The sequence below is a fragment of the Bubalus kerabau genome, chromosome 9 (assembly GCF_029407905.1).
Source record: "Bubalus kerabau isolate K-KA32 ecotype Philippines breed swamp buffalo chromosome 9, PCC_UOA_SB_1v2, whole genome shotgun sequence".
NCBI lineage: Eukaryota > Metazoa > Chordata > Mammalia > Artiodactyla > Bovidae > Bubalus > Bubalus kerabau.
The window spans coordinates 53,383,758-53,394,692 of NC_073632.1; positions in this window are offsets into that span (position 1 = coordinate 53,383,758).

Sequence of the window (10,935 nt, forward strand, 5' to 3'; positions counted from 1 at the left end):
ACTTACCAGGCTATATTGTTGCTTCTTTTTTTTTTCTTTTTTTAATTTTATTTTATTTTTAAACTTTATAATATTGTATTAGTTTTGCCAAACATCGAAATGAATCCGCCACAGGTATACCTGTGCTCCCCATCCTGAACCCTCCTCCCTCCTCCCTCCCCATATCCTCCCTCTGGGTCGTCCCAGTGCACCAGCCCCAAGCATCCAGTATCGTGCATCAAACCTGGACTGGTGACTCGTTTCATACACGATATTATACATGTTTCAATGCCATTCTCCCAAATCTCCCCACCCTCTCCCTCTCCCACAGAGTCCATAAGACTGATCAATACATCAGTGTCTCTTTTGCTGTCTTGTACACAGGGTTATTGTTACCATCTTTCTAAATTCCATATATATGTGTTAGTATACTGTATTGGTGTTTTTCTTTCTGGCTTACTTCACTCTGTTGCTTCTTCTATATTTGTTCTTTTGGATTCACTGTTCTTTTTTGTTGATTATGTAGCACCCAAAGTTTTTGCTTAGAGTATACTCCTTGATTGATTTCCTTATATTCAAGATGTTTTTGGTAAGGGAAAGAATCGTGAAATCCACTCTAGGATCATTCAGGTCTTCAGTTCAGTGCAGTCACTCAGTCGTGTCTGACTCTTTCCAACCCCATGGACAGCAGCACACCAGGCCTCCCTGTCCATACCAACTCCTGGAGTTTACTCTGACTCATGGCCTCGAGTTGGTGATGCCATCCAACCGTCTCATCCTTTGTCGTTCCCTTCTCCTCCCTCCTTTAATCTTTCCAGCTTCAGAGTCTTTTCAAATGAGTCAGTTCTTTGCATCAGGTGGCCAAAGTACTGGAGTTTCAGCTTTAGCATCAGTCCTTCCAATGAATATCCAGGACTGATTTCCCTTAGGTTGGACAGGTTGGATCTCCTTGCTGTCCAAGGGACTCTCAAGAGTCTTCTCCAACACCACAGTTCAAAAGCATCAATTCTTCCATGCTCAGCTTTCTTTATAGTCCAACTATCACACCCATATCTATGGGAAAAACCATAGCTTTGACTAGATGGACTTTTGTTGGCAAAGTAAAGTCTCTGTTTTTTAATATGCTGTCTAGGTTGGTCATAACTTTCCTTCCAAGGAGTAAGTGTCTTTTAATTTCATGGCTGCAGTCACTATCTGCAGTGATTTTGGAGCCCCAAAATATAAAGTCTCTCACCGTTTCCACTGTTTCCCCCTCTATTTGCCATGAAGTGATGGGAATGGTTACCATGATTTTAGTTTTTTGAATGTTGAGTTTTAAGCCAGCTTTTTCACTCTCCTCTTTCAACCTCATCAAGAGTATCTTCAGTTCCTCTTTGCTTTCTGCGAGAAAGGTGATGTAATCTGCGTATTTGAGGTTATTGCACCCAGCCCAGCATTTCTCATGATGTGCTCTGCATATAAGTTAAATAAACAGGGTGAAAATATATAGTCTTGATGTACTCCTTTCCTTATTTGGAATCAGTCTGTTGTTTCATGTCCAGTTCTAACAGTTGCTTCCTGGCCTGAATACAGATTTCTCAAGAGGCAGGTTGGGTGGTCTGGTATTCCCATCACTTGATGAATTTTCCATAGTTTGTTGTGATTCACAATGTCAAAGGCTTTGGCATAGTCAATAAAGCAGAAATAGATGTTTTTCTGGAACTCTTTTTTTTTTTTTTTTTTTTATTATCCAGCAGGTGTTGGCAATTTGATCTCTGATTCCTCTGCCTTTTCTAAATCCAGCTTGAACATCTGGAAGTTCATGGTTCACATACTGTTGAAGCCTGGCTTGGAGAATTTTGAGCATTACTTTGCTAGCGTGTAAGATGAGTGCAACTGTGCAGTAGTTTGAACATGCTTTGGCATTGCCTTTCTTTGGGATTGGAATGAAAACTGACCTTTTCCAGGCCTGTGGCCACTGCGGAGTTTTCCAAAATGCTGGCATATTGAGTGCAGCACTTTCACAGCATCATCTTTTAGGGTTTGAAAGAGCTCAACTGGAATTCCATCACCTCCACTAGCTTTGTTCATAGTGATGCTTCCTAAGGCTCACTTGACTTCACATTCCAGAATGTCTGGCTCTAGATGAGTGATCACACCATCATGATTGCCTGGGTAGTGAAGATCTTTTCTGTATAGTTCTTCTGTGTATTCTTGCCACCTCTTCTTAATATCTTCTGCTTCTGTTAGGTCCATACCATGTCTGTCCTTTATTGAGCCCATCTTCACATGAAATATTCCCTTGGTATCTCTAATTTTCTTGAAGAGATCTCTAGTCTTTCCCATTCTATTGTTTTCCTCATTTCTTTGCACTGATCACTGAGGAAGGCTTTCTTATCTCTCCTTGCTATTCTTTGGAACTCTGAATTCAAATGGGTATATCTTTCCTTTTCTCCTCTGATTTTTCCTTCTCTTCTTTTCACAGCTATCTGTAAGGCCTCCTCAGATAGCCATTTTACATTTTTGCACTTCTTTTTCTTGGGGATGGTCTTGATCCCTGCCTCATATTCGATGTCACGAACTTCCATCCGTAGCTCTTCAGGCACTCTGTCTATCAGATTTAATCCCTTGAATCTATTTCTCACTTCCACTGTATAACCATAAGGGATTTTATTTAGGCCATACCTGAATGCTGCTGCTGAGTCACTTCAGTCGTGTCCGGCTCTGTGCGACCCCATAGACGGCAGCCCACTAGGCTCCCGCGTCCTTGGGATTCTCCAGGCAAGAACACTGGAGTGGGTTGCCATTTCTTTCTCCAATGCATGAAAGTGAAAAGTGAAAATTGAAAGTGAAGTCGCTCAGTCATGTCCAACCCTCAGCGACCCCATGGACTGCAGTCTACCAGGCTTCTCTGTCCATGGGATTTTCCAGGCAAGAGTACTGGAGTGGGGTGCCATTGCCTTCTCCCATACCTGAATAGTCTAGTGGTTTTCCCTAGTTTTTTCAATTTAAGTCTGAATTTGGCAATAAGAAGTGCATGATCTGAGTGACAGTCCCCTCCCGGTCTTGTTTTTGCTGACAGTATAGAGCTTCTCCATCTTTGGCTGCAAAGAATATAATCAATCTGATTTCGGAATTGACCATCTGGTGAGGTCCATGTGTAGAGTCTTCTATTGGAAGAGGGTGTTTGCTATGACCAGTGCGTTCTTTTGGCAAAACGCTGTTAGCCTTTGCTGTGCTTCATTCTGTACTCCAAGGCCAAATTTGCCTGTTATTCCAGGGGTTTCTTGACTTCCTACTTTTGCATTCCAGTCCCCTATAATGGAAAGGACATATTTTTTGGGTGTTAGTTCTAGAAGAACTTGTAGGTCTTCTTATAACCATTCAACTTCAGCGTCTTCAGCGTTACTGGGCGGGGCATAGAGTTAGATTACTGTTATATTGAATGGTTCGCCTGGGAAACAAACAGAGATCATTCTGTCGTTTTTTAGATTGCATCCAAGTACCGCATTTCGGACTCTTTTGTTGACTATGAGGGCTACTCGATTTCTTCTAAGGGATTCTTGCCCACAGTAGTAGATATAATGGGCATCTGAGTTAAAATCACCCATTCCCATTCATTTTAGTTTGCTGATTCCTAGATGTCGACGTTCACTCTTGCCATCTCCTGTTTGACCACTTCCAATTTGCCTTGATTCATGGACCTAACATTCCAGGTTCCTATGCAATATTGCTCTTTACAACATTAGACCTTGCTTCTATCACCAGTCACATCCACAACTGCGTGTTGTTTTTGCTTTGGCTCCATCTCTTCAGCCTTTCTGGAGTTATTTCTCCACTGTTCTCCAATAGTATTTTGGGCACCTACCGACCTGGGGATTCATCTTTCTTTGTCCTATCTTTTTGCCTTTTCATACTGTTCATACTATTCTCAAGGCAAGAATACTGAAGTAGTTTGCCATTCCCTTCTCCAGTGGACCATGTTTTGTCAGGTCTTAATGACACCAATAAGAAGACTTATATTCAGAGGCATCTGCATTCATATTTTAACCATATATTACCAGGATATTTGGCCCCTTCAAGGATTTGAGACTATTTGTGACCATCTGTAAAAAGAAAAAGAATACTCACCACAGATGTCCATTATCTGGGACTTGTTCTCTCCACAGGTAACCTGTAATATGCACTGGTTAAGCTATATTAAAATTCAGTGGACTGTTTTTGTATAAATGTAATTTTTTTAGTCTAAACTTTAAACTTGTGAAATCTCCTCAAATTCTACCTTCATTTCTTCCTTTTATTTCAAGAGTTGAATGTTGAAAAAATAAATTATTGAGCAAGTAAATAAATGAATGCATTTGAAGGAAACAGTTGGGCAGCAATTATGCTCAAATTTAAGTCCCAATTTACCTGAGGGCAAAAAAAAATCTCCCATCATGGCCATTGTATGTACTTCTTGGGGTTTAGGTGAAAGCAGAAATCAGGTGCTTTATGTCTTGCCTAGATAAATTTTTCAGTAGAGATAGAATTCTTATCACTTCCTTTAAACAAGCTAAAATTCCAATGTTTCTTGAGATAATTATATATAGCAACTCTTTGATTATGTTGCTTATGTCTTTTTTTAAAACCATATTCAATCCAAATTTGTAAATGATCATGTCATCTTCTAACAATGTGATTTTGTTTGTAATCAAACACCTTATGAATATGACCCTGTGGACCTCTTACCCGCCTATCAGAATATTTTTGTTTATAAAATTGGCATCAGCTGGAGACAGAGTGGATGATTACAGGTTTGGAGAGATGGGCAGGTATCCAGAAGGGTCTTGTTGTATCCACGTAACTACTTGACGCATCTTTTCCAAAATGTTTCTCTTGGATATAGGGCCTAGATCTTCCCTGGGGGAAAGTTTAGAAGATTTCACTTCTATAACACATACAGGGTTGGGCCAGTAAGAGATCTCCAAGACTTTGGAAAAGGAAATGAGGAAAGAGGAGAATTTCTGAAGGCATTATTTGGGAGGTGGAGAAAGGCAAATTGAAGGGTTAAAGGTCTTAGGGGGAAGTTTATAGCATTACTGATGGTTAGTTATTCATATTTAAAGCAACATTTCAGGACTTCTCTGAAAGTCCAGTGGTTAAGACTTCATCTTCCAGTGTAGGACAAGTGGGTTCAATCTCTGTTTGGGGAGCTAAGATCCCACGTGTTGTGGCCAAGAAAACCAAAGAACATAAAACAGAAGTAGTATTGTAGCAGATTCAATAAAAACTTTAAAAGTGGTCCAAATTAAAAAAAAAAATCTAAAAAAATCCCAAATATTTCTTAACTTGTCCTATTTTGTTCACTTAGAATCGAGATTTTTCAAGGACAGAGACTTAATATTTTAAGTTTATATATACAAGATGGGATTATTAGGTTTTTATTCCTCATGCTAACTGCTAAGTCACTTCAGTCATGTCCAACTCTGTGCGACCCCATAGACGGCAGCCCACCAGGCTCCCCCGTCCCTGGGATTCTCCAGGCAAGAACACTGGAGTGGGTTGCCATTGCCTTCTCCAATGTGTGCAAGTGAAAAGTGAAAGTGAAGTCGCTCAGTCATGTCTCCTCATAATCAATAGTAAAAATCAACTTCTTCCACCACCGATATCATTAGGTTAAACAAATGTCATAATTAATTCTTAAATTTCAGTCAAGAGGAGAAAACATTGAAAAATATCTTATAACAAGAAAATATTTCTTTTAGAAATAAAATAAAAAATAATCCTTTGGAAAAAAGTTCTTTTTTTTCTTTTCCATATGTTTTGAGCATACGGATGCCTGGAATAAATTTAACCTGGAGAACATACTAAAAGCCAGAAAGAAACAAAGAATTCTTATGTATGATTGACAAATCTCAAGAGTGCTAATTTAGAAGAATGCTGATAAATAAGGACGCTTTTGTGTGTTTGGATTGCTTATCTAAATCCTTATTTCATTGCCAGCTGAACCTGTGGACACTTTGGGCAAGTTTTATTTGTGTGTTATTTGCCTCTTCCTTTGTCCAGAAGTATCATTGCTAAGAACATTTGGGGTGATTAAGTATTTGGTGTATTTGAATCATGTAAAGATAGTCAATTAGGAGAAATGGGGGCACCTCATAACCTAATCATTTGCAGATCTCAGATAATTCTATCAACATTAACTTTCTTAAAAGAGATATTGTGTGCAATAGCTGCTGGGAGTCACAAAACTACATCTCAGAAAAAGGACTTCCAAGTTTTGGGCAGTAATAATAATATGGTAATAAGGGCTGACATTTTTATATCACTGCTTTGATAGATACTGAGTCATTCAATCCTTATGATACTCAGATTACATATGAAATTTATCTCTAACTTTATAGAGGAGGCTCAAGAAAAAACGTTTTACCCAAAGTTGCACGTAATTGTGCAGAGTCATGCTTTTAACTCAGTCAGTTTGCCTCTAAAGTGTAGGTGGAACCACCATGCTATATTGCTGTAACCTGCCCAAAGAGAAAGTAACTCAAATAAAGAGGCCATAGAAAGTATGGGAAGGGGGCATCTATCAGTCATGAAGCATAGAGAGACATTATGTCTCTGGCACTGAAGCTGGTAAGTGGATACCCTCAGGAAACCAGGGTGGCCACACATCATTTGTTCCTATGTGTCTCGCATAGTCTCATGTCTGCATCTCTTTCTACATCTGCTTTATTTGCCAGCTTTTCCTCTGTGATGCCTATGGACAAAATTGGAGTTCAGTTCTGACTGAACCCTACACTGGAATTCAAGAATTCTGAGCTCATCCCTGGTCCAGTCAACTGAAAGGGAAGTGGAGGCTATGAATGTCAGGGAGGATGCAGTTCTTAGATAATGCATCATGCTAGGAAGGCAATAAAATATCTACCATGCAGAGGCATATTCAAGCATTTTGGGACAGCAATCTTTCCATGAGACCCCACCACTTGGGTACTGTGGCATTACTGTTGGTTAAGTTACTCCATTTCTATCCCTCAGAACTTTTTCTACAGGAGGATTATATTATACATTCCTGCCCTAGTGAACTCAGCTAGGGTCATCTGATTTACTTTGACCAACGAAATGTTAGTAGAGGTGCTGTGTAGTACTTCCGAGCAGAAGATTTAAGAGCCAGCCTGTGGTCCCCCATGTCTCTCCTCCCCTTGCCATGATGCTTGATTGGCAAAGTCCCAGGAAGAAGGAGTAAAGGCATGATGGAGCAGGGAGGCACATTGCCATGACGGACAGGTGGACATGAAAAAGAAATAAACTTTTGCTATTTTAAACCACTGAGATTTTAGAGTAGTTTGTGTTCACAGTTCATCCTGACTGAAACTATTATGGCCTAAGCTAAGGCACATAAAAATTATAGAAACAGCAGGTATTTAACTCCGTTTAAGCAGAAATCCCTGGTGGCTCAGATAGTAAATTGTCTGTCTACAATAAGAGAGACCTGGGTTTGATCCCTGGGTTGGGAAGATTCCCTGGAGAAGGAAATGGCAACCCACTCCAGTACTCTTGCCTTGAAAATCCCATGGACGGAGGAACTTGGTGCAGGCTACTGTCCATGGGGTCGCAAAGAGTCGGGCACGACTGAGCGACTTCACTTTTCACCTTCAAGCAGAAATAAAGCCATTTCAGTAGAGCTTTTAATGACCACACAGATTGTAATTTTACCACAGTGGAATATCAAGGTGGTGCCCACTCCTTGTCCTAAGGCCCAGTCTTAGGCAAAATGATGAAGCCAGGAAAATGATTGGTTTCTGCAAACAGAGGCCTCTACCACTGGGGGGCACATCTAGGCTCCTTGGCCCCTGGACATCACCTTTTCTTGCTCCCAGGATGCCATATCAAGCTCCTCTCTTCACTGTTCCCCTCTTACGTACTTTTCCCCCTCAGGTTCAGATTGCATGTGTGTGTGTGTGTGTGTGTGTTAGTTGCTCAGTCATGTCCAACTCCTTGCAACCCCATGGACTGTAGCCTGCCTGTCTCCTTTGTCCATGGATTTCTCTAGTCAAGACTATTGGAGTAGGTTGCCATTCTCTTCTCCAGGGGATTTTCCTGACCCAGGGATTGAACCTGGGTCTCCTGCATTGCAGGCAGATTATTGTCTGAGCCACCAGGGAAGCCCAGATTCCACATAGTATAAGTATTATTCAGAGTTCTCCAGAGAAACAGAATCAACATGATAGATATAAAGGAAATGTACTATAAGAACTGGCTCATGAGGTTATGGAAGCGGAGACATACCACAGTCTGCCATCTGCAAGCTGAAGAACCAGGAAAGCCACTGGTGTGATGTAGTTCAAAGCTGAAAGTCTGAAAACCAGGAACTGTGATGTAAAAGAGCAGGAAAAGATGGATGTTCCAGCTCAAGAAGAAGAAACTCATGCTTCCTTCACCTTTTTTGCTCTGTTTGGGCCCCCAGTGGATAGGATGCTGCTCACCTACCTTGGTGAGGGCAAGTCTCCTTTACTTAGTCTACTGCATTAAATGCTAATCCCTTTCAGAAATGCCCTCATAGATACATCCAGTAAAACTATATTTTACCAGTCCTCTGGGCCTCCCTTAGCCCAGTCAAGTTGACGCATAAAATCAACCATCACAATAAGGCAAAAGTTCACTCATATTTTATTATAGCACCATCTAATAGAAATGTGTTGCATTATGTAATTAAAGTTTTTGTGTTAAAAATTCACATTAAAGGAGTAAAAAGAAATAGGTAAAGGAATTTTAATAATGTATTTTATTCAAACACATATTCAAAGTATCATTTCTATATATAATCAAATATGTATTATTAATGATAAATATTTTTCACACTTTTTTTTTTTTTCATATGAGTCTTTGAATTCTGGTGTGGTTTTACACACTTAGAGCACAGCTCAATTTGGACCAGCCACATTTTAAGTACATAAGAGCCGTATGTACCTCGTGTTCATAGTATTGGGTAGCACAGCTCTTTAACATCCAATGCATTCATACGCAGGTAACAGGATGCCATTCTTCTTATTCTTCCAGGTAATATATAATAGTTTTATAGCAGTCTTCTGGAGATTAGGCATGTGCTTTTGCTGTTTATCCAAAAGAAGCGATTTACTGTTGACTTTCTGACAGAGGAGAGAAATCTCTGCTCTAGCTATATATATAGCAGCTGGTCCTGTGGTTTTCTAGATCTTCCTGACAATGGACCTTGACTTTTACTCTTTCTGGTCCAACACTGTGACCCAGGCTCCTTGTGGAAAATTAGACATAGATTGTAGATTGTCAGGTTTTCCTTTGGTGGATTTGTAGTCTTTGGGTGTTGTTGAAGCTACAATTTTATAAAGTCCAATTGATTTTTGATCCTTCCTGTTGAAGCAAAACCTAGGAGATGGGACAGTCTGGGTCCTGGAGGGAAGTGGCTTCATAGAGGTGGACATATCAGGTTTGTAGGGAAAGTATTAATAGATGGGAGAGTTCTGTTTCTACATTGTACCTGTTCCCTAGCCTTGGCCTTTCAGTTTGGAAGGTATGATTTGTTGCACTCTTGTAATGTGAAAGGGGAGGACAATTAATAGTAATGACCTTGAGAGAGAGGGAAAAAAATCCAATGCAGAGAACGAGATAGTATCATGAAAAGCAAAACAAAACAGTGTGTTTAAAAAATTCTCTAATGGCTGCTCCAAAGCCAATTTAAACTTTATGCAAAAGAGTAATTTAAATGATTCATGGTAAAAGTCTAGTGAATTTATCCAATCATCAGTCAGGATGCCAAATGATGGCATTAGAAGAATTGCATATCAACAGGGAAAATCAAGTTATTTCACATAGCAACTGGGTTGTTACCCAAATTGAATAACCAAAATGAGAAAAAGTTTTGTGTTTCACAGCCATAAATTAATAATAGTGGGCTCTGTTGCATTTTTAATTGGCAGCTCCTTTTCCTTCCTATCCCCAAATATGGATTCAGGAAGTATCTCTTTAACTGTCTGGGCATGTTTATAATGCTCATCATTATAAAACTGTAGAATCAAGGGAGGTAAAAATGGGACCATGAGAGACAAAAGCTTTTGTGAGGGTGTAAATTTTATGCTTTAATGTCATTAAGCCATTAAAAATTTCAATTTCTATGTAGTTTTAAAGCCAATTTTTAAAGTCAACTACCTACCAATTAATGCAAAAATAAATGGGGCTGTTATGAGAATTAGTTTTCAGCTTTTAAGAAGGTTTGTTTCAAATGTCAAGGATTTGTCCTAATGAATACTGGAATCAGTGAATATTTCCCAGCAGAAAAGGAAATTTCTGAATATGAGAAAAGTCACATGATCTTTTTTAAAGGCAGTTGGTGTGTGATAGTTAGAAGTATTTAATATCTTCAATATTTGCTTTGAAAATTGGATAAAATCCATATCAGTGATAAAACAATCTTTGTCTGGAAGCTAATTGAGTAGTGCCCTGCCGAGAGTGAGGTGGTTCCTTACAGTAAACAGAAAGTTAAGACCCCAAGAAGCCAGGGAATATATCTTGGTGGTATAGAGTAAGGGTTTCACTGCTTCCCGAGGCATACAGCTGCAGCCATGGTCCTCTACACACATGCTAAGGTAGCCAGAAAAGGCCTCATGTTTGGGGGAAGTTCAGTCAGTTCAGTCACTCAGTCATGTCTGACTCTTTGTGACCCCATGGACTGCAGCACACCAGGCTTCCCTGTCCATCACCAACTTCTGGAGTTTACTTAAACTCATGGCCATCGAGTTGGTGATGCCATCCAACCATCTCATCCTCTGTCATCCACTTCTCCTGCCTTCAATCTTTCCCAGCATCAGGGTCTTTTCCAATGAGTCAGTTCTTCACATCTGATGGCCACAGTATTGGAGCTTCAGCTTCAGCATCAGTCCTTCCAATGAATATTTAGGACTGATTTCCTGTAGGATTGAATGGTTTGATGTCCTTGCAGTCCAAGGGACTCTCAAGAGTCTTCTC